This window comes from Portunus trituberculatus, chromosome 29 (genome assembly GCF_017591435.1).
Source record: "Portunus trituberculatus isolate SZX2019 chromosome 29, ASM1759143v1, whole genome shotgun sequence".
Lineage (NCBI taxonomy): Eukaryota > Metazoa > Arthropoda > Malacostraca > Decapoda > Portunidae > Portunus > Portunus trituberculatus.
In genome coordinates, this window is record NC_059283.1 from 5,907,445 (window position 1) to 5,934,526 (window position 27,082).

Consider the following 27,082-nt stretch of genomic DNA (forward strand, 5'->3'; position numbering starts at 1 on the left):
TGAAAGGAGACACACCAAATATCTCCACCCGGCCGGGGAATCGAACCCCGGTCCTCTGGCTTGTGAAGCCAGCGCTCTAACCACTGAGCTACCGTGTGTGTGTGTGTGTGTGTGTGTGTGTGTGTGTGTGTGTGTGAGAGAGTGTGAGAGAGAGAGAGAGAGAGAGAGAGAGAGAGAGAGAGAGAGAGAGAGAGAGAGAGAGAGAGAGAGAGAGAGAGAGAGAGAGAGAGAGAGAGAGAGAGAGAGAGAGAGAGAGAGAGAGAGAGAGAGAGAGAGAGAGAGAGAGAGAGAGAGAGAGAGAGAGAGAGAGAGAGAGAGAGAGAGAGAGAGAGAGAGAGAGAGAGAGAGAGAGAGAGAGAGAGAGAGAGAGAGAGAGAGAGAGAGAGAGAGAGAGAGAGAGAGAGAGAGAGAGAGAGAGAGAGAGAGAGAGAGAGAGAGAGAGAGAGAGAGAGAGAGAGAGAGAGAGAGAGAGAGAGAGAGAGAGAGAGAGAGAGAGAGAGAGAGAGAGAGAGAGAGAGAGAGGATTGTTAAGAACCGAGGACTAAAGATTAAGGAAGGAAAACTGGAGGAAGAAGGAAAGAAGATAATGGAGAAGGAAGGAAAAGACTGCGGAAGATGAAAAAGGAAGGATTTGAGAGAGAGAGAGAGAGAGAGAGAGAGAGAGAGAGAGAGAGAGAGAGAGAGAGAGAGAGAGAGAGAGAGAGAGAAACACATGGTAAGATAAGAGAAAAGAAAGTATTGAAGCAGAAAAGATTAATAACTGAAATATAAACTTAAACACTCCTCCTCCTTCTCCTTCTACTGTGACCTCAAACAGTATGGAAGTCACAAACAGGTCATAGAAATACTTCACATAAACACAAAAAGCAAAAGCAACATAAGAGAGACACTAAGACAAAAGGAGAAAGGAATAAGGAAAGGGAGGGAAAGGAGGGAGGGAAAAGAGAAGAGGAAAGATGGTGTAGAGAATGCAGAAAACGAGCGAATCTTATCAAATCTTGCCCTCTCATTGCACTCACTTCAGGAATCTTTGAGAGCAGGTCGATAATTTTGCCGCTTCTCACATATAAATTTTCCGTGTGAGCTCAAGCCGCGGGGGAAACTAATGGTGATGAACGAGAAGCATATTTGAATCATATAAACGTCGAAATGCTGCCTTTCTAAGAATACTCCTGTACTATCAAAGGGAGCCATTATAATGAAGTGTGACGGGGGTACTGCTCTCTCTGTCTCTAACACACACACACACACACACACACACACACACACACACACACACACATGCATATCCTTAGTCGTTTGAAAAGTTCCGCTCGTAAATCTCGCAATAATAATCGTTGGAATAAGCCTTTAAGTGTCTCGTAAGGTCTTGAGTCGCGTTTCCATAAAGAATAAACGAAGGACTCACACCAGAGACGGCAGGCAATCACGCGGTACATCGACTCCGGCACCGTCAGTAGATGGAGACACTCACTTCATAAACCCTTTCATAATTTCAAACTTTTACCTGAGAAATCTATACTGGCTTCCATATTCACGTTGCGTCTGTTTGTCTCATTATATTTTCATTTCTCTCCTTAATATTCGAGTGTTCTTTTATGTCTTATTATGTTGGTTTATCATGTATGTTACTATCCTCTTCATCTTCAACATCCTTCTCCTCCTCCCCTTCCTCTTGCTCTTCCTCATCATCATAATTTTCATCATAAGGAAGTGACTGTCATGCTCTGCCTCCTCATTTCAAATCATGTCATTCACCGCCATTCTAAAGCTCCTCCTCTTCCTCCTTCTTCTCCTTCTCTTCTTCCTCCTTTCCTTCATTACCATCGTGTCGGTGGAGAGGTTTCATAAAGGACTCTTCGACGCATGTGCTAACTCGAGCATACAAGAGTTTATTTATACCTACGTAAATAACTTGATTTGTGGCGCGCAGAAGTGATGGTGGATTGTGGAAGAAAGACCTTCATTTCAACTCTAACCTTCACTATTCCCACCATTCTTCTTCTTCTTCTTTTTCTTTTCCTACTCTTCTTCTTCTTCTATTCTTCATCGTGCACCGGTCACCAAGAGGAAAGATACCACCTCGTTTTGTTGTCCGGGTCTTTTTAGAGGAAATTTGGTGAAAAGGTTGAGTTCTTCCGGGTCAAGATGAAGGAAGCACTTGGCAGCTAAATTCTAGGTACATTTCTTATGTGAAGGGGGAGAGAGAAACTGTCTTACTTTGAGATAGGGTTTGGATTAGTTCAGGGAATGGGTGTGAGAGAGGAAGGCGCAGTTTAAGAGTGTATTGAAGGATGATCCACTGCGGTGATTTGAAAGCTGAAAGATGCAGAGAAGGTATCTGGTCAAGTGATAAAAGCAGGAAATAGTTTACTGTACTATATATATCTTTCTTCTATTCCTTTGTATATTTTCCCTTTTTGTTTGAGGTACATTTGTGTCATTAGATAGCTAACTGTATACTTTTAGTTGAAGATGATATTTTTAAAGAGCAGAGCTAGAAGTATTATCCATCAATAGGAGTGAGTTAAAACTTATTCAGAAAAAAAGTACCTTCAATCTATTAATCAAAACGAGGAAGTAGTTTGGACAATACAACCATAGCCAAGTTTTTATAGGCAATGGAAAATATTATCCATTAGTAACATTATGAAAGAATGCTTGACCCCTTCAGTATCATGACAAGTTTTCATATTCATTCTGGTCACTATTTGGTGATCTTATACAGCTTCAGAAATTTGTGTGAAGATTAAAATAGTGAAGACTCTGGACATTAATCTTCTAACCTTTATAGATCCTTTCTAATGTAAATGAGATCGTCAAATCACACCCCAAACTCAAGGTAAAAATGTGTTCCAGTACAGAAAGGGTTAGAAATACGAGTCTATGATCTAAACTAGAGTGTCTTGAATCTATGAGGCAAGACGTCAACGTGAGAAATAACAGTGAGGAACCCGCGACCCGAGCTGCTGATCCCGCCACGACACAGCAGTGGTGACAAAGCTTGCCTACTTCCCCGCCACTTATCAATCTTGTCTCCTGCTCGAGTCTCCTTCCTGCCTTTGCTTCTGGCGGGGTTTAATGTTCCCGAATTAACTGTACCTTTGCTTTTCTTTTCTTTTTTTTCGTTTTCTATTTTTCTCATTGTGTTTCTCGAGATCTTTTTGTTATTGAATAGTTATTTGTATTTTTTCTCTTCGTTTTGTTGTTGTTTTTAAAATTTTTTTCTCTTTAATAGTTTGTGTATCTTCGTTTTCTTTTTATTTTGCTTTCCATCGTCTATTTTTTCTAAGATTCTGGTTGTCGAATAGTTAATTGTACTTTTTTTTTATTTCTTCCATGTGTTGTTTTATATTTCTTCCCTTTTTTTAAAATATGTTTGTGTTATAGAATAGCTTTTTCCCTTCCCTTTGTTGTTTCCTATGTTTTTTTGTTTGTCTTTGATGTTTGTGTCCTTCAATAGCTAACTGTACTTTTCTTGCTCTTCTTTTTGTTGTTTTTATATTTTCTTGCTTTGATTTCGGGGTCTGTTTGTGTTCCTCTACTATTTCACAAAGGTGGTGTTTCATTTCTGGTTTCCTTTTCTTACTGTGCCTTGTTTTCGTAGTTTTTTGCATTTGTTCCCATTTTTCTGCTTCTTCATTCTCAAATACATAGTCTGTTTTTGTCTCTCCTCTCTGTGTCTTGTGTTCCTTCCTTTTTTTTGTTCCTTCTTATTTCTTTCCTCTATAATTCACAAAGAAGGTGACTTTTCTGGCCTCCGTTGGTTGTCGTTATTTATTTTCATGTTTCATTGCATTTCTTTACTTTTCTCCGTGCTTCTTTTACTTCCACATTCACAAACTCAGTCTATATTCCTGCTTTAATTTTCTCCTTTGTATGAGGAAGTGTTCAAAAGGTGTGTCGATTAGAGAACAGAACAGAGGGGAACTTGTACACTACTCAAACGCAGTCACTGTTTAACCCTTCACCTGTAGCGGAGGCGAGAAAGCCCAGCACCTGTCATTACTCCCTCACTCCCTGCAAGTCACTTCACTAGGTGTCCCGGGCTCTACTAGGCAAACCCTCATCACTAACTCATTCCTCACACCTTGTACTTACCCCACGTAGGACAAAACTAGATGCCCTCTTACCTGGCATTATCTCAGTCCACATACAAGCCTTGAGTCACCAGAAACTACTGATTTCCCGAGTATTTTCCCTTGACTGAGTGGATGGTTGGGAGTAAAAGGTGTGTTTGAGAGGCAGGAGAATCGCATTGATACAGGAAGCGACGTGTAAGGAAGGGGATATCAGTGTTTGCTACCCGAGTGACTGTTCCGTCATGGGAGTTCAAGAGTAAGAGATGGTGTCTTTTGTACTCGTCTGCAGGCTAACGGAGGGGCCGCTGAGGGTGACGCAGGTGAGCCAGGGGCATGACAAAGCTTCCTCTTCCTGCGTCAGAGTATTTTTGGACCGCCCCTGTTGTTGTCTAGCCGGGAAACATTTCTTGACGTGATGGCATGTTATTGTTTTTGACTTGCGTGTGATTGTTGAGGTAACGGTGTGTGTGTGTGTGTGTGTGTGTGTGTGTGTGTGTGTGTGTGTGTGTGTGTGTGTGTGTGTGTGTGTGTGTGTGTGTGTGTGTGTGTGTGTGTGTGTGTGTGTGTGTGTGTGTGTATTAAAATGTTCTACGTGCACGCAAAGACATCAGACAAAGAACATTTTATCCCGCCCTTGAGAACACACATGACAGAACAAAGTAAACATCAAAATAAAAGAAATAAAGAACGGACACTCTCTCACCTAATACACAAGTAGAAATTGGGCGCAAATTAGCATAAAATGATCCTCGTTCGCTTCCTACTCGCTCATAACTCGTCTTTACCTTTACCTTCTAATCTCCTTCTATCTTTTACTTATTTTCCCCCAACAGCATAAACTTAAGGCCGCCTCTCCCCACCTCCTCTATATTACAAGATGGAATCGCGCCAATAGACGAAGCAAGACTAACCCTCATTTTCTCTCCGGCAATAATGATGATGATAATACCGGGAGTAAAAATATAAACACCAATAGAAGAGAGTCAGATCCTCTTAGCGTTGGCCACACTGGTGTTTGACGCCTTGCATAAACAGATTAAACTTATCAGAAACAATCACATTTCTCCCACCACATAATTCACGTTCTTGGCTTTATAACAAGGCTGATATGCTTCACACTCCTCACTTTACGAGATAAAAGTGCGCCTTTGAGTGTCGATTGCCCCCAAGAAACCACACACGCTCTTATAAACACGGGGACACACACACACACACACACACACACACACACACACACACACACACACACACACACACACACACACACACACACACACACACACACACCGTAATAATATTCACTGGCCTCCTGCACCTGACTTGTTTCTACCATATGCTAGTCCTCGATTCACGTCCTCACACCTGGCAGACGCAGCTTCCCTTGTACCCAGACCTCCACCTGGCGCCTCGGCAAATAAGCAGCAATCACAGTCACGGATTTGTATATAAGTGAAATTTTTCTGTTTTAAAGACTTTAGGATTCAAGAACGCAGGAACTGTATTGCTGCATAATGCCTAGTATCTACAGTAATCAGGTCCTAGTTCTCATGGTTTTAGGATAAAGAGTAGCATATTTTCGTAGTGAGAGGACGAGTTAGTAAGGGAATGAGTGAACGCAGGAAAGCAAGATCCTTCACAACAACTCCCTCTCTCATAAGATTCCCGATGGAGGTTTAGTATTTCCATAACTGTTTAAAAGAGTAATTGCCTGAATACATGGCTGCGTGAGCACAGTAACGACGAAAGCTTGTTGGAAAGCCAATGATAATTTATAGCAAAGGAAACTGAAATATGGTGTGAAAGGGGCCGCCGTGGTACAGTGGAACCATGCGTGCTTTGGGATCCGAGGGGTCTCCAAGCGCACGGGTTCGAATCCTGTCCACGGTCCGAGTGTAGGTTGGGCTTCCTCACTCGGGGCAACGGTTTCCTAGCGGGTGGGCTTTGAGATAGGGTGTACCCAAAAAGTATCCCCTTTAGCCCATAAATTCCCGTGAAAAGCCCACATGGTATAAAAAAAGTAAAGGGGGATAGAAAAGGGGATACCAACAAAAGAAAAGTAAGAAAAAATATACATGAAATACATCTGGGAGTATAAAGACAAGAAATATTAATTGGAGGTAAGAGAACGGAAAATTATACACTAAATATAATAATGGAGTGAATAATGAATACAAAAACACAAAAAGTTAACTGAGAGGGAGAGAAATACAAGGAAGAAAATAAGGAAGAAATATTAAATAAAGGCAAAGAAAACAAAACCACGTAGTGTTACAAAGAAAACTGTACCAGAGAAGAAGGACAAATAGGAGAAAGAGGAGGGAGAGGAAGAGGAAGAGGAGGAAGAGGAAGTCAGCTTTTCAAGAGGTGCACATATAAAGAAAGGTAGAAATCACAGCCAAATCATGACCTTGAAAGCAACAGTATCGCGCGTGTTTCAAATTAAGAGCATTGAGGGAGCATACACCTGTTTAAAATTTGACAGAAGAGGGTCACGCTCACCATTAAGATAACACACACACACCGCGGCCCAGACCAGCACAAACACCACAGAACCTCCACTGTTTGCTGGGCTGAGTATCAAAGGAAGCCAGCCGTTCATCAAAAAGACACATGACCGAGACACTGCATCCGCCTACTTACTTTTTGTCTTCTCTCTCTCTCTCTCTCTCTCTCTCTAATCTTTCTTTGTTTCCTCTATATTCTTTCTCCTTTATTCGTATTCTCTTGGTATGTCACATTTGCCTATTCTTTTCTCTTTTTTCTGACTCTCTCTTTCCTCTTTTCTCTATGCTCTTTTTTCCTTACAGTTATTCCTTCTCTCTTCTATCTACTTCTCATTTTCTCTCTCTCTCTTTCCATACTGTTCCATTTTCTCTTTTTTCTTTGTTTTCTCTGTACCTTTCTCTCATAATTATTCCATTCGTACTATGCATCTATTCACCTTTACTTCATCCTTTGTTCTCCCTCTTCCTTCTCTCTCCTTTTTACCTATTCACTTCCGTATTCGTCCATCTCAACTCTGCCTTGCTACTTCGCATTCGCATCTACCCACATCTTTTACTCTTCTCTCGTCTCTTTCTCCTTCTTTTCTTCTTATATCCACTAACTTCCCTGTTCAGTCGTCCCCAAGTTTTCTGCCAACAGTGTAGCCAATTATGTACCAAAGATGTGCCCGAAAAAGTCCTTAGGAGCGGATCTTGTGTGCCTCTTTGTGATATCCTACACTTAATCTGTGCCAAACGTCCATTGAAGCCTCTGGTTTTAGTAACGTTCTTATTGCTTTGGTTTCTCTCTTATATTGCTTATCATGGGGAGTAAATGGTGCTGTGTTTGTGTTTGTTTTCGTTGTTATTGGTCCTACTGCTGGTTTTTGAGAAGTGTTGTTGGTGGGAGTAACTTAATTCACTAGCTGGGTTTCAAATATTGTTCTTATTGCTTTGGTTTTCTCCTGTATTGTTTATCTTAGGGAGGGAATGTTACTGTATGTCTATCCTCATCGCCTCTTTTGTTCCTGCCTCATCTTTGGAAATGTGGTGATAGTTTGGTAATAATGATTCAAAATACAGTTCCTATTGCATTGGCTCTCTTGTACTGTATATCCAAGGTAGTTAAAGGCGCTGCGTTTCTGTGTTGATGTTTCTGTGATGCTGGTAGATGCCACTTAAGTTGTTAACCTCATGTATGAAGACATTTAACTCCTTCAGTACCATAACGTGTTTCCATATTCACTCTGCTAACTATTTGGTGATTTTATACAGTTTCAGAAATCTATATGGGGGGTTAGAATAGTGAAGACTCAGGCCATTAATCTTCTGACCTCCATAAACTTTTCCTAATGTCAATAATGTCACTTTAATCCCACCAAAAACTCAAGGTAAAAATGCGTCCAAGTACTGAAGAGGTTAAGTGGGACGGAACATTATAAACTTCAATCAAAATATCAAGGAACATTAATCAGTACAGTCCAGTCAATTCCAGTCACAGTGCTTCTACGAGTAACACAAGGAGGAAGAGGAGGAAAGAATAAGAAGTGATGGTGGTGGTGGTGGTGGTGGTGTAACAATAGCAAGAAAAAGAGGAAGAGGAAGAACATGAGAGGAAGAAAATTTACTCCTCTTATCAATAAAACGAAGAGGAAGAGTTACGCTGAGAGCGAGAGAGAGAGAGAGAGAGAGAGAGAGAGAGAGAGAGAGAGAGAGAGAGAGAGAGAGAGAGAGAGAGAGAGAGAGAGAGAGAGAGAGAGAGAGAGAGAGAGAGAGAGAGAGAGAGAGAGAGAGAGAGAGAGAGAGAGAGAGAGAGAGAGAGAGAGAGAGAGAGAGAGAGAGAGAGAGAGAGAGAGAGAGAGAGAGAGAGAGAGAGAGAGAGAGAGAGAGAGAGAGAGAGAGAGAGAGAGAGAGAGAGAGAGAGAGAGAGAGAGAGAGAGAGAGAGAGAGAGAGAGAGAGAGAGAGAGAGAGAGAGAGAGAGAGAGAGAGAGAGAGAGAGAGAGAGAGAGAGAGAGAGAGAGAGAGAGAGAGAGAATGGGAAAGCGAAACGAGAGGACCAAATCTAACCGTTCGATCTATAAGCTTTTCAATCTAAGGAGTTGCCGCTTGAGCATATTGGCGCTGCGAGTGAGGCTGGGGGCGTCTGGGGGCGTGTGGCGAAACATAGAGGCTAATAAATAAAGCAGCCTCAGATAAACATGACAATAACTACAGCGCCACTCGCCTACTCGCATAAATTGTCTAACATTTGCTGGGATTTTGTCATGGTGGGTGACAGTTATGACGCCATCAAAGACCACTGTTTACTGATGCCCTCACTGGCGCCAGAACCAATAAAGTGGACGAGGGTGCGCCGAGTGAATATTCCTCCGCCCCCCTGTTTGAGATACCATAGACGCCGAGGTTGTAAAGGCGTATTGTGGAGGTGAGATGCAGTGAAGTGTGGTCAGGTCAGGTCATTACAAGGTTATACTAGAAGGAGGACCACTGCTGCTACTGCTACTACTATTATTACTATTGCTACTACTACTACTACTACTACTACTACTACTACTACTACTACTACTACTACTACTACACTACCACTAATACTACTACTGCCACCACTACTACTACTACTACTACCACTACTACTACTACTACCTCTGTTACTGCTGCTTCTGTTACTGATGCTACTATGTTGATGATAAGGTGTGTGTTGTGTGTACGTGTGTGTGCCTGTGTGAATGTGTGTTTGTGTTGTTAGTGAAAGTAGGCCAGAAATACCAACAATTTAAGGAACGACTACGCATAAGAAACGACAGTAACATGCATCAGTTTATCTAAAGATTTCACCCGATAAGGATCATTATTTGCTATCGTCTTCGGAAATTTACGTATATATCACTACCACTACTGCTACTACTACTACTACTACTACTACTACTACTACTACCACCACCACCACCACCACCACCACTACCATCTCCTTCTACTACACTTCCCTTTCCTCCTCTGAAGTAAACATTCCCCACCAAAATGTTAATCCAATACTATGTTTTTGCAAAAATAATTTCAATCAAGATGTGTTTCTGAGTTAAGGGACCAGCTGGCGCCTTGTGGTGGTGGCGGTGGTGGTGGTGACCCTAGGGCGGGCGTGGGGCAGGTGTGTGGGGCTAAGTGGCAGGTGTGGGCCCAGCGTCACGCATATATGTTGGAGAAAAAGACTTATAGATGCGGAAACAAGTGGAAGTGGTGACGTAGAGAGCAATGAATAAATGTGAAAGTGAGATAATTGGGGGAAAAAATAAATAAGGAGGATTTTTTAATAAGATGTAAAAGTGAGAAGAGATGTGCTAGAAGAGAATGTAGAGAAGATAAGGTATAATGAAGAGTACATATGTATAACTGAACGTAAGATGAACAAAAGTAAATGAAAGCAAGCATAAGGCGAACGATAAAGAGAAAACAACAAGTAAAGTAGAAAATGACTAAGAAAATGACATGAAAAAGTTAAAAAAAAGACACAAACTTGAAAATAATGCAAAAATGATAAACAAACAATAGAAAAGAGAGAGAGAGAGAGAAGAGACCAACAAGAGTGGAGAAGAGAGAGAGAGAGAGAGAGAGAGAGAGAGAGAGAGAGAGAGAGAGAGAGAGAGAGAGAGAGAGAGAGAGAGAGAGAGAGAGAGAGAGAGAGAGAGAGAGAGAGAGAGAGAGAGAGAGAGAGAGAGAGAGAGAGAGAGAGAGAGAGAGAGAGAGAGAGAGAGAGAGAGAGAGAGAGAGAGAGAGAGAGAGAGAAGAGTAAAGAAAGTAATTTGAGCAAAGAGTAAAGATTCCGGCGATTAACATACTTTATGCCACCACAACCACCACCACTACAACTACCACCACCACCACAACCACAGCAGCCTTCCTAGTTGTTCCCGACGCCTCGTAAAGCTGATTAAGATGTCGTTCGGAAATTATTATGCCGTGCGTATAAAGGGAAGGTTTTTAGGGAGTGTTTTCTCCGTTTCCGAGGTAATTATGCACACACACACACACACACGCACATACAAGAGAGAGAGAGAGAGAGAGAGAGAGAGAGAGAGAGAGAGAGAGAGAGAGAGAGAGAGAGAGAGAGAGAGAGAGAGAGAGAGAGAGAGAGAGAGAGAGAGAGAGAGAGAGAGAGAGAGAGAGAGAGAGAGAGAGAGAGAGAGAGAAGGAAGGGAGGGGGAGGGGCAAGGTTCCAAGCATAAATAACCTTTACTTCACGTTTTTGATGACAGTTTTAGGGGTTTCTCTGCCATTCTCCACTATACAGGCTCGGGCAATGTACAGCACCTAGCGTATCTAGAACCTGCACGTCACATCTTTTCCCGCGCGAGTTGCTGGCAGGAGCGAGGTGTATTTTGGGCCATAAATGTGTTTGAGAGCCCCACCGCACGAATGTACACAAATTTATCGGAACTTGTGATATTTCTAGCTTGTTTTCTTTCGTTTTCATTCAAGGATCTCTCTCTTGCTCTCCATCTCCCTCTTATATCGTGCCGCCCACCTCATGACGTGCCCCGCGGCCTTAACTTCGCCCACCTCTCCTATCCCTCGCCTCTTGTATATGCGGACCGCTAAACGTGCGATCGGGTAAATGGCAGAGGCGGAAAAACACTGCTGGTGGGAGAATCTGATCACGTAAGGTGTCTGAAGGAGGGCGAGGAATAGATGAGTGATTCTGCCTCTTATTCCCACCTTTGCCTTATTGCTTACCTGTTTTGCTTTGTTTTGTTATGTAAAGTTGCACGTATTATTGAAAGCTTATAAGTACAAGAGAAAAAGTTGAACGTATGTTTGTGTTTTGTTGATTCTGCTGTGGCTATAAAGAACTTTGCTTGCGATTCTGCTTGTGGAGTATTGTATTAATCTACGTGTATGGCTTTCATTATCTTTTTTTCTGTAGATTTTAAGGTTCCTTGTGTTTTCCTTGTACTGTGCTTATAAAGATCTGCGCTTGTGATTCTGCCACGTATTTTTATCTGTGGCTTATTGTTCACCTGTTCTGGGTATTAAATTACATGTATGGTTTTTGCTTTTTTTTTTCTGTACAGTTTAAGGTTCCTTGTTTTTGTATTTCATTTTGCTTATAAAGAACTTCGCTTGTGGTTCTGTCTCTTATTCCTATCTTTGCCTTATTATTCACCTGCTCTGGATATTAACTTACGTGTATGGCTTTTGCTATTTGCTGTAGAGTTTAAGGTACCTTGTGTCTGTATTGTAATGTTCTTATAAAGAACTTTGCTTGTGTTTCTGTCTCTTATTCTCACCTGTGGCTTACTGTTACCTGTTCTACATGGGCATTACTTTACGTGAGGGGTTTTCGTTATTTGTTTTTTTACGTAGAGTTTTAGGTACCTTGTGGTTTGATTGTACTGTGGTTATAAAGAACCTAACGTGTGATTCTGCCAGTGTCTTATTGCTCATCTGTTCTGGGCATTGATTTATGTGCGTGACTTTCGTTATTATTATTTTGTTTTACGTAGAGTTTTAGGTACCTTGTTTTTTGATTGTACTGTGCTTATAAAGAACTTAGCGTGTAATTTTGTTTCGTATTCTCACCTGTTGCTTATTGTTCACCTGTTCTGGGCATTCATTTACGTGGGAATATGGAAATTTTTGTTATTTATTTTCTTTCATATGTAAAAGTTTTAGATATTTTTGAATTTTGTTGATTCTAATGTGGTTTGATTTGCATGTTATTTATGAAGTTTCAGGCAAGAATAATGAGTTTCACGTTTTCTCATCCAAAGATCATAATATAGATTTCTCTCATTCTTATTTTCGAATTCAGAGCATCTCACCCATTGCTCTTATCAACTTGAAGGCTGAAGAAAGTGAATTGTATGAGTAAATATTTTCTTTCTTTTCTTCTTCCTATCGCTTTTCATTACTTTATTATAGGGATTGAATTACATAAATAAATACTTCATCTTTAATTTTTTACTTTATTCAGATTTTCTTCCTTTTTCCTTTTCCCGTCACTCACAGCTCGTAAAGACTTGAGGACTCGAGAATGAAACGCGTCAGTAAACACTTCCCTGAATCTCAAACCCACACTAAACCCGAACAATTAATAAGCGATTCCTCGCACTCATACCTGTCACTCCTCTTTTGTCCTGCGTCTCTTTATCTGCACTTCAATCTCACGCAAACTTCTGTACAAACACTCTTTGATTCCGCCCTCTCAATCTTCCTCTTCTCGATTCATTTCTCTCGCTGCTCTTCCCTGGGCGACAAAACACGACCTTCGTAAACTGCCGTCCCCAACCACCAATCATTCAAAGCTAAACACAGCCACTCACGGTCCTTGCAACTCGCCCTAACGCCTGCCACAAACTCTCATCTCAGCGATATTTTGGACTCAGTAAATCGCCCTGTTCACCTTTTTGCTAATTTGTATCTTAGGCGCCGAGTCTGTAAACAAGGAAGGAAGAGGAGGAGGAGGAGGAGGAGGAAAAGGAAGAGAGAAACTGCGTGTTCAGAATATGTAGATGAGAAGGGAAAGAAAGAGGAAAGGAGGAAAGGAGGAAAGGAAGAAGGAAAAGAAGGAATTGAAGAGAAAAAGGGAGTTAATATAGAAAGCGAGAGCAAGAGAGAGAGAGAGAGAGAGAGAGAGAGAGAGAGAGAGAGAGAGAGAGAGAGAGAGAGAGAGAGAGAGAGAGAGAAGCAAGCGGGTAGTGTAAGCAGTGTCTTTGATGATGTGATAATGAGATGTACTGACGGTTTCTGAAAGGCGCGGGAGTTGTAGGCGGAACTTGGGAAAACCTTGCGCAGCTGAATACGAAGAGGGCTCAGAAGATGCTATCGGGCTCGCCACAGGGAAGATGCGAAGAAGCTACAGACACAGAGACTCAAGGGCGTGAGATCAAAGCAGTTACATATGCAGGGAGGGAGAGGAAGGAAGGCAGAGAAAAACGTGTCCTGTCGTGTTATTGTCACTGATTTAAATGTGGAATTGATGATTTAATGAGAGGATTTGAGGTGGCATAACCTTGACGAAGAAGCAACTGAGGTGTAGAATAAGCAACGAAGAAGAGGAGGAGGAGGAGGAGGAGGAGGAGGAGGAGGAGGAGGAGGAGGAGGAGGAGGAGGAGGAGGAGGAGGAGGAGGAGGAGGAAACCAATAAAAGAACGAGCACGGCTAAGTATGAGGACGAATAAGAACAAGAACAAGGACGAGAATAAAAACAAGAAAAAAAAAAAAGACAAAACCCCACAGAAATAGAAAAAAGAGGAAAAGGAATAAAGGAAAAGACATCAAGGAGGAAAAAGATAAAAAGGAGTCACAGAACACACAGACAGGTACTCAGGTGATAATAAACACAGGTAGGTCCATATTTGGCTATTGAAACTAATGGAATATAATACAAGACACGTAGCACAGAAATCAGTTGTTTTCAAGTATTCCCGGTGAGTTATGGAAAGCTGAAGGTGCGCTGGGTAGGTTAAGTATGCTAATGTGTATGTGGCTTTCCCTAGGGTAGATTGGTGGGTTAATTGTGCAGGCTACGAGGCAAGGTGAGAAAAGAGACAACATAGTGTGAGGCAGTAATGTTAAATAATGTTTCCACAAGTAAAGCAACCCATAAGGGAAGGAAATAATGTAATCTTGAGAAATGTCGTAAGAGTGAAGGCAGTCACAAGTCGGTGAATTTAACGTTGCAAGGAGGCGGTGAAAATATTGGAGTGAGAAATGTGAAAATATGGGAAGCAGAAGACAAGAGGTGGGAGTAAAGGCCGCCACACACAACGCTCCGAAACCACCATCACCACCACCACCATCATCACCATCACCATCACCACCACCATCACCTCCACCACCATCATCACCACCACTACCACCATTACTACCATCATCACCAAAATCATCACCACCATCTCCACCACTACCATCATCACCACCATCACCATCACCCAGAATATTGCTACTGCTGTCACCACCCAAATGATCACCAACACATTGTCACTAGTACCTTATTAACCTCATCTCATCACCACTACCACCACCATCCCCACCATCACTATTATCACTACCATCACCCAAAACATCACCATTCAAACTGTTCCCACGACATCACCACCTTATTTATTAACCTTCTTTCACTACCACCACCACCACCACTACCACCACCACCACTATCATCGCCAAAACTATTTCTACCATAACTTTCTCAGCCTCCGTTCACCATCATCACTATCACACAGACTATACTACCAGCACACTATCGAATAGGTTAAGTTAGGTTAGGACTGTTAAATCCCTTGCTAATTGTTCTTCCTTTGAGTTCCCTAGCGACGCTCTTTAGGACTCATGCGGCAATATGTAAATTTGCGTTTTCTTCCACCATTTTACGCGGGGAAGAAAACGGGAAGCAGAACAGGCGACGACAGAAGTGACGGGTTTAACATAGCTGTAAACTGAAGCAAAAAAAAAAAAAAAAAAAAAAAAAGATGCTCTGATATTCAAATGCTACAGTACGTTTCCTAGTTTCTCTTTGGAACTTCGGGGTAAAAACAGCAATTTGCAAAACATAAAGCTTTTACCTAAAAATTTTCACAAAAGTTTGAGGTAAAAAAAAAAAAAAATCTAGAGAAAAAATGACAAAAAGAAGAAAAGAATATCAGTATTTGAATTTTGGAGCACATGAGCAGTTATAAAAAAAAAAGAAAAAAAATAGGGTAAAAAATATGTGAAAAAAAAGATACACAAAAAATCTCTCTATATTTCAATTCTGAAGCAAAAAAAAAACTGTTCCAAAAAATATGAGAGAAGAAATTATAAGTAGAAAAAAACTACCCATCACAATTTCCTTCTCCTCCTTTCCATATTTCTCTTGGGGACTCAACACCAACAAGAACAAGAACAAGAACAAGATCAAGAACAATCTATAGAGACACTGCAATTCAAGTTAATGTGACAGAGAAAAGATGAAGGAAGTAACTCAGGATTTTATAAAGAGGTGATGACTGTGTGTGTGTGTGTGTGTGTGTGTGTGTGTGTGTGTGTGTGTGTGTGTGTGTGTGTGTGTGTGTGTGTGTGTGTGTGTGTGTGTGTGTGTGTGTGTGTGTGTGTGTGTGTGTGTGTGTGTGTGTGTGTGTGTGTGTGTGTGTGTGTGTGTGTGTGTGTGTGTGTGTGTGTGTGTGTGTGTGTGTGTGTGTGTGTGTGTGTATACCAGTCGCTTTACGTAACAGGATATAAATTAAAGGTTTGGCTGTTCTGGTGATGTAAAAAAAACTGGTCACTTTTTCTGATCTTCAATGAATGTTGGGGAAAGGGAGATGGCGATTGAACACTTTAATACCCCCCCCTCTCTCTCTCTCTCTCTCTAAGTAAATACAGAGTCTTTTCATCTCCTTTATAGCCATCTGTACTTTATTCTGTTGCTAGTACTGCGATTAAATGAGTTTTCCGCACCACACATCAGTTCCTCCAGCAATCGTGTTTGCAATTAAGAAGGACTGATAAACAATGCAAGAAGAAAACGACTTTAATTGCAACACTGACAGAAGGATAAAGTATAACACAAAACACCTTGCTAAAGATTAAATACCTCAGATTTACAAACACACACACACACACACACACACACACACACACACACATCAGCTGAGACATAAGCAAAGTTCGTGTTTAGATTCCCCACTTCTTTGTCAAGGTCAACCAACATATGTGCTTCTGTCTTATAATGAGATCCTGCAGGGCCAGTTTTTACCTCCCCGTCCCGTCAGAGCCGCCACCAATACCACGGCAGGCAGGTGTGGGTGACGCGAGGCTGGCGGGGACTTTATGACAGAATCTCGACATTGGAAAGTGAGAGGAACATGTATCTGTGACTAACAAGGGTGCTTCATGTTCGTGTTTTGTCCTTTGGGTCTTTATGAGTGGGTGATTAAATGCTGTTGTTAGTTAATTCTTTGATGGTTATGGTAGATGTTTTAGAAGAAAAAGTAGGGAAAAGTAAAGAAGAGGATAGGGAAATAAGAACATAAAGTAGAGGAAAAAAGAAAAATGCTGTTGTTGTTAGTTTATTCGTAGATCGTTAAAGTAGATTAGAAGGAAAAAAAAACAATCTCTAAAGGAAAAAGTAAATAAGAGTATGAGAAAAATAAGAAAATAAAGAAGGAAAGGAAGAAAAAGAGGAAAAAAGAAAAGAAAATCACAGCTGTATAAATAAGTACACGTCTTATTGTAATCTAAAATCTGTCAAAGATAAAAAAAGAGAAAAAAAAAATGAAACCACAAAAAGAAGAAAAAAAGTAAATACATAAAAGCATTTCACTTCCTCGCAAACTCAACGCAACAACGGGACTCGACACTCAAAAAAAAAAAGTAAAAATAAAAATATATCGTGGTATTTCTATCTCGATTCCCTGCGCTTCTTTTATTATTCAATGCTGCGCTTCTCCTAATTCTCTCCCTTCCTCTCCTTTCTCCCTCCCTCGCGCCGCCCTCCCCATAAAGGTGTTTTCTCAAGTGATGCGGTCCTGTTATTGCCGCTATCTGAAGGAGACGCGGCAGAAGAGAGAGAGAGAGAGAGAGAGAGAGAGAGAGAGAGAGAGAGAGAGAGAGAGAGAGAGAGAGAGAGAGAGAGAGAGAGAGAGAGAGAGAGAGAGAGAGAGAGAGAGAGAGAGAGAGAGAGAGAGAGAGAGAGAGAGAGAGAGAGAGAGAGAGAGAGAGAGAGAGAGAGAGAGAGAGAGAGAGAGAGAGAGAGAGAGAGAGAGAGAGAGAGAGAGAGAGAGAGAGAGAGAGAGAGAGAGAGAGAAGGGATGTGAGGTAATGCAACACGTCACAATGTATTACCTTTGCGTTGCCTCATCTAAGCCTAAGAGAGATTAGACAGCGAAAAAAAAGACAGAGAAAAAAAGGTGACAGAGAGTAACTAAATATTTCAATGTTATTCGTTCTTTTCAACACCTTCCCTTTCTTTGATGGCAGACAATTAACAGGATTCTTTTTCTTCTCTCTAAGTCTGTTTTGGCTTTGTTTTCCTCTCGCGTCCGTAAAAAAAAGTAAAAGACAGCTGAGTATTTCAATGTCACTAGTTCCTTTCAAATTCTTCTTTTTTTTTTACTGAGGGAGGGAAAAATTACTGGTTTCTTTTTCTTTTCTTTTCTTTTCTAAATTTGTTCTCGTCCAAAGTCTTCCTCTCTTGTGCATAAAATAAACAAATGGACAAACAAACATACCCACATACCACACTCGACCTGAGACGTCAAAGGAGAGAGAATTATTTGGAATGGTAACTGAATATTGTAAAATAACGATGCTACAGAAATGTCAAGGGAGTGAAAAATATCGAACAGTGGCTATTTTTAAGAGCACCACAACTACCTGATTGCTGAAAACTGTTAAAAAATTTGATTATTGTCAAGAATATTGGAAAGCCTTGTGATAAAATTATTTCCAAACAATAAAGGAGAGAAAAATCTATTATTGTTGGCACATTAACCCCTTCACTACTATGACGTGTTTTAATATCCATTCTGCTTACTATTTGGTGATTCTATACAGCTTCAGAAATTTATGTGGGGATTGAAATAGTGAAGACTCAGGCCATTAATCTTCTAACCTCCATAAACCTTTCCTCATGTCAATAAAATCGTCTAATCATACCCAAAACTCGTGGTAAAAATGTGTCTCAGTACTGAAGATGTTCACAGATATAAACATTACAAGAAAATAAGTAAAAAAATCGAAAGAAAATATATTACTCTTAACCTACTAAGGAATTTAAATACCAGTAACATCGCGTGTTATAAAAGAAACACAACATAACACAGGGACAAGTAACATCTCGCTACACAAACCACAACACAGAAGGAAAACCAGTAACATAACGTGCCAAACATAACATGAACCACAGAGACCCAAAACGAGAAGGAATAGAACAGAATAACAAAAACAAACAAGACGAGAAGGAACACAAGGTAACATATACCATAACATAACATAACAACACGCACTACAGCAAAACAAGAGAATGAACATGATGTAACACAAACCACACCATGACAGAAAAAAAAACACCACATACCACATAACAGAATCACACACACACACACACACACACACACACAACACACACACACACACACACACACACTTCTGAAATACAACCTGAAACCGAGGCTCTAATACACAGGCGCGTCCTCTGTATATCACTCCCTTCACAACACACGCACACAAATACACACATATGCAGTACATCACGTTAATAGCGGCCATCCATCTTGACACGTGAGCTGAGGTGATGGTGGTGGTGGTGGTGGTAGTACGGGAACCTAAGCTAAGGTGACAGATCGATGTCCGTATGGTAGGTAGGAAGGTAGGTAAGTAGGTAGGCTGTGTGTGTGTGTGTGTGTGTGTGTGTGTGTGTGTGTGTGTGTGTGTGTGTGTGTGTGTGTGTGTGTGTGTGTGTGTGTGTGTGTGTGTGTGTGTGTGTGTTTGGTCTTTCCTTTTTTTTTGTGTGTGTTCTATTAGGTTTCGTTTGTCTATATATGTTTCTGTGTCTCTCTCTCTCTCTCTCTCTCTCTCTCTCTCTCTTACACAAGAATGTATTCCTTCACCTCTGTCTTCCAGTATCCTATCTCCTTCTACTCCTCATTTTCCTCCTTCTCTTCTTCCATCTCCTCCTCCTCCTCCTCCTACCTCGTTATGATCCTCCGTCCTGTTCGGGATAATTAATTGGTAACTACCGTATCGGAACAAATAGTGGCCGTGGTAGTAATTTGGAGGTAGTGGCTTTTGGGAGGACCTGTGGGCGGCCATACGTCAGGCGTGGTGCCCGGGGCGGGAGGGCGCGACTCTAGCCTAGCCTCGATTGTAATGGAGAGCGCCGCTGCTTCCGTGTGATTTAAGGGCAACGCGAGGAGCCAAACGCGTATTCAGCTCGCTTAAAAAAATGACCTTGATGACTTAAGCCCCTGATGGCCGTCTGCTGCAGGGATGAGATCGTGTCCGTGGCGGTGGTGGCGGCGGCGGCGGAGCGAGGCGGAACCGACTAGCAAGCGACTGGCCGGGCCTCGCCCCGCAGCTGTCTCGCGGCCTGCGGCGGTGCTGTGACGCGGGGGTTCTGTATCTTGGGTTTTGCGCGACAGAAATATTTGCATTACCAGCCAAAGACGCGGCACTGGCCCGGCGGGGCACGTCGTGTCTCATAACGCGCCATCACCAGGAGTTACTGAGCCGCCGGCCGCCATTTAATTTAGTAATGGCGGATCGCCGCCAAACAAGCTCCTCTGATCCGCGTCGTATTTCTCAAGATTTAATCAAGGCGCCAGATGTACGCCAGTAATCTGGCTCCACAAAATCAATGGGGCTTTTTTCCACAAAATTATATATAGTGAGGAGAATGTTCTGTGAAATGCCGAGGCATCACACCTTCCCCTCCCATTTATCAGAACGCCAATTTATTTCAGTGAGGCGCGCGGTCAGGCCGGTAATGCTGACGAACACTTCTGAACGCGGCGGGCGAGCGCCGGCGGGAAGGCGGCGGACGCGCCATATATAAAGCAGCATTTGGTGTAATTACAGAGTGCGCTTCGTTATTAAATTAATGTTTTGGCGCCCAGTTTGCCTTATCCAAATGGAGTGGACCAAATAGGATCTTCTGCTTAATTGCTTCTTATTTGGCGAGGCGTGGTGGAGATGCTATCTGCTGCGCGGGGCTGCCGTGCCGCCACTGCCGCCGCTGCCGCCATCGCCTCTTCTGAGCAGAGGCTCGTCGCTGCCACAGACTATGTGTGTGTGTGTGTGTGTGTGTGTGTGTGTGTGTGTGTGTGTGTGTGTGTGTGTGTGTGTGTGTGTGTGTGTGTGTGTGTGTGTGTGTGTGTGGAAGGGGAGGCGGAGAGCGAGGTAACCTCAAAAGCAATTATGAGGTATTTCCTAGCAAATTGACCTCTTCTTCGATGATTCCTCCCTTGCAGAGATTATGTAAACACAATTTAGCGGTTACAATTCGTTTCAGTTACAGGGAGACCCGAGGCATGGCCAGGAATCAAGCTTAGCATTATGGTGAGCACATCCCGACACCTACCGCAGCGTGCACGTCGCCGCGCTGATGTGTTGTCCGCAAAAAAGAGTCGTGTGAATGCGTGTGTGGCGCGACCCACGCGGCGAGGGCGAGAGGGGCAGCTCCTGGCCGGCTCGGGCCGCGCCTTCCCGCCCTCCACAAAAACCTCATTCACAAGCTCCACTGAGGTCATGGCAGGCAAGGTGCGCGAGTCACGTCCAGGGTGACAAATGCTCCGGAAAGGACGCTGATATCCCGGCGATGTGCCCCGAAGATAAACACGAAATAAACAAAACCCAAGAAGATATGGGCGTGAAAACGAGGCTTGTCTGTGGCGGCTCGCGTGCCACAAGTCATTTGGCGGCGACTCCGGTGCCGCCCTCCACGCCGCCGCCAACACCACAATTAGCCCATTGGCCGCCTAACAAATGTTTGCTCTCTATTTTTCAATTACTGAGGCTTATCCTGCAGCTGGTGTGGACGCGTGGCTGGCCGGGCTGGCTGCGACTAATAAAACAGACTGATCACTTAGCATAGGCCTATCCTTCGCTCACACCTGGCTAGGCCTCCACGATTTGTAGGCGGTTTATCGCAGGTCTGGAAAAGAGGAGTGACTTACGTGGGAAGAAGTGTGGCTGTGAGGATTGAACGAAACGGCTGCCTGTGTGTTTCGATTCCTTAAACTGAAACTGTGTGATTCCGTTTGACTCTCACACTGGCCAGATCCAGGTGTGTAATGAGGTAATGTGGCGAAACACTACGGTAAAGTTTCAATTGCCTGTGCAGGTGTGTGTGTGTGTGTGTGTGTGTGTGTGTGTGTGTGTGTGTGTGTGTGTGTGTGTGTGTGTGTGTGTGTGTGTGTGTGTGTGTGTGTGAAGAAAGGCAAGGTGTGAGAGTGCTGTATATCTAGAGTGAGAGGAAGGAAGGGCGTACAGGGAGAGGTGAGGGTGTTATGAATTAGGAGCAAGGGACAGGTGAGGGTGCGAGAGGCAGGTGTAAGAAATGAAGGGTTTTGTGGACAGGTGATGTGATGGGTGGACAGAGATGAATGGCGGAGCTGGAGGGAGGCCTTTGTCATGCACTGAAATCATAGAGGCTGATGATAGTGATGGCGGTGATGGCGGTGATAATGATGAGGGGGATGGTGATGGTGCAAGAGACAAACACTTCACTCCTGGTCTTAAAAACATGAACACACTGTTGAATAAAGCATAGGAAAACAAAAGACACTCGATAACAATAGAGGCGATAATGATAATGACGATAATGATAATAATAATGAAATGATGGAGGAAGAAATATGAGATGGTGATAATATATGGCAAAAAACCTTTACTCCTGGTCTTAAAAGAACATAGAGGAAAAGAAGAGAATCGATAACAATAGAGGCGATAATGATAATGATGATAATGATGATAGCAGGGGCAGGTGACTCTTTCCTCTCCACAAGGACCGGTTTTTAACACACCACTCGCTTCCTTCCCTTAAAAAAAAAGAAAAGCATCGACATCCATTAGTTTAAGTCGGATGTCCGCTATAACTCACTCACATAGGATGCAGGAAATTAGCCCCACAAGACGCCACGGTCGCTCTATTGATTTACTCGATGGGAAACTATCGTAAACCTGCTTCCTTCTGGCCTCCGCGTCCTTCCTCCAGCTCTAATACTCCTTAACGAGCCAGCAAACACGTTATATCCCAAGGGAAACTTCAGTAGATACGTGTAATAACAATAAAACTTGGCCATCCATCTATCATTACTGTCTTCTTGGTTATCTATCTGCTTACTTCACAAAAAATAAACAAAAAAAGCAGAAAACACGTTATATTCAAAGGAAACTTCAGTCTCTCTGTGTAATAATAATAAAGCAAGTCTCTCTGCATCTATGATTACTGTCTTGTTTCGTATCGCGATGCTCACTTCAAATCGGAAGGGAAAGTTGCAGGAAATATCAAATTAAGACTAAAAACGGAAGAGAGAATCTTAATATTGTGCGAAATATTTGCCAAAACTTTAAAATCGTTGTGGAACAGTCTCTATAAACCAGTCCTTTCCAGCGTCACAAGCCATCAGTCTGTCCTCTCGCAAACACCCAGAAAGCATCAATACAATACATACACATCCACATGAAACTTTGAAGGGTCGCCGTGGTGTGTCACAAGCCCACTGCTCTTAGCCCAGCATTTTCTCCTCAGGGCTGCCTCCTCCCCGCCGCTAAGAACGGAGATAAAAGAATTTGGGGAGATTTATAATACATCACACGCCTCCCTGACCTTCCAGTCTTTGGTCTTCTTCCACGCGGGGACGAGTTTCGGCCTCGCCTCCCGTCCATCACCGCCGCTCGTACCTCACCCACGCCTCAGCCCGACAAGGCGGCGCCATTATGCACAATTTTATTCATAGTAAGATAAAACGTGGTCCATCTCGCCCCTTATCCTGCGCCGAGCCTCCAATACACCTTTTCCATTAATCAGCGATCACGAGTCATAATTCAGCGTCAGCGGTGTTTTGGTGTGCGATCGTTCACCCGCCCGCCTTCTAATTTCTGAAGGCATTTGTCTCTTTCTTGTTAGAGACTCGCCTCACCTCACGGGGCGGATCGCTCCCATGTCCCCCAAGCCCCCGAGTCACCGCCGCCACTGCCGCCGCCGCCGCCGCCGCCGCCGCCGCCGACACTGCTCCACTCTTGATACCGCCACACTGCCTTGCATGGTTAGCGTACGCCGCTTTACCGCATCAAATCTGATGTAACGACTATTTGTATGTATATATATATATATATATATATATATATATATATATATATATATATATATATATATATATATATATATATATCTCTCTCTCTCTCTCTCTCTCTCTCTCTCTCTCTTAGCCCTCCAGGTGGCGCCTGCACCGCGCCACAACAGCAACGTCATCTCTGGCTCATAAATAACGCATAACAACATCTCTGAGGCAATGATACCGACATGAGTTACAATGAAACTGATATACTAGGGCGGCGGGACGCGGCGACGGCTGTAGCGGGAATGGGACGCTCCGCAGTGGTTAGATGGGTGGCGCTGACGCGGCGGGAGCTCAGCAGCACAAGGCCAGGAGAGCTATGCTTCTGCGCTCTTCTTAAGCTGTAGCCCACACACCTTGCACGGCTCCATCAGCAGCTGAGGGAAGCGGTGTCCAGTCATATGGCAGCTGTACAGGGCGAGGCGATTTGTGAGGCGGCGCCAGGGCTGGGGGCACCTATTTACTTTAAGAGTTAAGCGTGCTGCCTGGCACCGCCTGGCGGGGCAGACACGGCGCCGAGAGTCCGTGCTGCAGAGTGCCTACTCCACGCGAGGCAGCCTCGGCAGGGCAACCCGTGGAGGTGTGAACACCCTTCGTACTCCTTGCCTGGCGGGCGGTTGGTCTTTGCGACACGATTAATAATTCCCACGTGTCTCACCTGCAGACTGATGGGGATCTAAAGTCAGCTACATCATTCAGTGTCATATAATATGGCCATTTTTTTTAACCGCGGACAAAAATAAATCGATGCATCATCGTAATATTCTTGACTATATCTCATCCCCATCACCATCGTCAGCAGCAGCAGCAGCAGCAGCAGGTGGGAACATGACAAGTGTTGTGCATAATGGTAATTAGTGTTGGCTGTCAAATCCACTTCCCTTCGTGGCGGCTTCCGCACCCTGGCCTGGTCTGGCCCAGTCCTGGGGCCGGAAGGAGCGGGTTAAGGCAGGAGGGCGTAGGAAGGAGAAAAGTTTTCTGGTCAATTTGACCGAGGCGAGAGTAACGTTGTGACTTTTTTGTTTATGTTTTTTGCTAATTTTTGGATAATGAAGCGGTAACGAGGCATGAATACATTTACCACCCCACAGCAGCGATTCCAGGACGCAGCATACCTGGGGGCGGGGCACGTAATCCACACACTGGCAGGCGCATGTGGGGCCGGGACTCGTCGGGACCAGCAGGCGGCGGAGCTGAGAGACTGAATACTGACTGGGTGACTGTGTGAGGTGCAAGTAGCAAGAGACAGCAGGAGGAAGAGGAGCACGAGTACAATCAGGGTAGGAGGAATCACACGCTGGATGGAGACAGGAGCTGGGAGCGCAGGAATTCTTGCCGTTAAGACACGCGTGAGGGAACCGTTTATGCGGCGTCCCGTGAGGCGAGCAGTTTAGAGAGGCTACAAGTGTCTGAGAGCACGAGGAAGGAAGGCAAGCAAGTCATTACCTAGCGAGTGGTTTCCTGGTGAGGATAAGGAGGTAATGTGGATGATGGGATTGTACTGAGTAATCCCAGGGTCTGATTCACCCCTGGATGGCATATTGTCGTTCGCCGGGTGGGTTCCAGTGTGGCGCGAATAAAAACTCAACTGGGAGGTGGAGGTTGTTTTTCTGTTGTGTTTCTGGGAGCAAGAGAACGCAGCAGTCAGCGAGGGCGGGAAGGAGGGTTCACTTTTTACGGAAGACTCCTACATTCATATAAGGAAGAGGAAGAGGAGAAGGAGGTACAGGAGGAGGAAGAGAGAAGGACCTGCCAATGGTTGAGAAAAAAAGCTGACTTCAAATGTAGATTAACTTAAGGGAACGAGAAGAAATTCACTTTTAAGTTAGATAACGCATATATTTTAAGAAAGGGAAGAGAATCTGGCTATAGGAGAGGCAAGAAGCGTGAGGAATCGCCATTAAGGGGAGACAAGGGAAGGCTTTAAAAGTGAAGGGAGGAAAGGGTTATTCTACAAGCCAGGTAAAGGTAGGCTATCATTATTCAGAAGAGGAGGAGGAGGAGGAGGAGGAGGAGGAGGAGGAGGAGGAGGAGGAGGAGGAGGAGGAGGAGGGGAGAAGAGGGATGGAGGAGCCGTCACTAATAGGTGATGAATAACATGTCATTAAGGTGTTACTATCTCCAACAGGTGAGCGTTACCTGTAAGGACGCGAGAAAGGACTAATTAGCGTCTGTCAGGTGAAGCCTATAGGTATTCATTCACAGGACCTGATTCAATGCAGCGTCACTTCTCAACGTCACAATATCTAATGCTACTACACCGTTACTCAGCGTCACTCCATCACCGTTATTACCAAAGCTACTACGTCACACCTCTGCATCACAAAACCTTATGCTACAGCTCCGTTATTTAGCGTCACCTCAACGCCAGCACATTACAAAGCTCCCTAGGCGTCACATATCAGAATGCTACACCGTCAGACCTGAGAAGCAAACATTATGCAGGTAAGACTCACGTAACTCACCTTCACCTGGGTGGCTGGGTGGCGGCGGGGACTTCCTGGCGACCTGCAGGAGAGGAAAAAACAAAGTAGTGCTTACTGCCACTGAGGGTTTGGCTCATGCTCCATTAAGGCAAATAAAAGAAGCATGTTTTCCTACACTGATGACTAACCTGCTATTACAGTCACTTGTCAAGAGCTCTTATTTTCCTGTTTGCGTTTCAAGCAGGATTTTATTGCTACGTTATTAATTCTTTTTCGAGACTCTTTATAGTGAATTCGTGCGTGATATCTGCGTTTATCAGCTGCCAAGCGGTTTGTTGTGCAGGGAAAGGCGACGCACGTGGTGTTTTTTGAGTTGGTGCGAAATTCAAGCAAGCAAGGAATGAAAAGGCGAAGTTCTTGTCGTTACTGGCTGGTTTTCAAGAGGACAGGTAAGGAACCGGAAGGCTTACGTCACCTTGTGGTGGTGGTGGTGGTAGTGGTGGTGGCCAAGGCGCTTCCACCGTCTGATGTTATCTCGTTTCCCTCATTTGCTTGCCAGGTGTTGTGCAAACGTCGTGCCAGCCACCGCGTGTCGTCATGCCAGCCTTGAGGATAATTACTCTTACAAATGGTCAGCTTGTAATGAGGAGCGAATTAAAGGAGATGGATCACCGCAATGCGTCCCGCCATTACTGCCCGGGAACACAAGGCGAGGCTGCACTTTGTAACCATTACCGCGCCGCTCAGCCGCCGGTGCGCGGGACCGCCAGCTGTCACCCCTGATTGTTTGTTGAATCAGGTGAGTGAGGGGCTCGTCTGAGGGACAACTCGTTAATCTTGGCGGTGGCGGAATAACGCACCTTTCCTCGGGCTGCCTCGTGTGTTTGTCTTGTGTAAGGCTCCCAGTGTGTGGCCGGAATTATATGTTCCCGTCGTGTAGCAGCGTCCTCGCCCACAGGCTCTTCGTAATGACGCGTCAGGAGGGAAGCGTCGCTCTCAAGCAGAGGTCACAGTCAAGGCCTCGTCCGCTGACCTTATACTAACAGTCTCGCTTAGGGGGACGCCTCGAGGACTGCTCCAAAAGGCAACGGTCCCATAGCACACAGCCGGAGGAAAAGCGGCGCCATGTTGTCCTGCCACCCTGATGTCCTGCCGAGAGGTTTGGCATCGAACACTTGGTGGAGCGTTTGCACCTTTGGACCGATGGCGGATCAGTGCGAGGCAGCAGCGTGACACTTGCTTATTTGGTCACTGTGATGCAGAAACGCGCTGGGGAGAT

General features: G+C 44.0%; 1 long non-coding RNA gene across 1 annotated transcript in view; it reads right to left on the minus strand.

Moving 5' to 3' along the window:
* The window catches only part of LOC123510568, a 100,865-nt gene that overhangs the window by 37,073 nt on the left and 36,710 nt on the right, over window positions 1–27,082 (minus strand). Inside the window, exon 2 of the long non-coding RNA XR_006676550.1 lies at window positions 25,843–25,885. This is a non-coding gene — a long non-coding RNA (uncharacterized LOC123510568). The remainder of the gene's footprint in view (window positions 1–25,842; window positions 25,886–27,082) is intronic.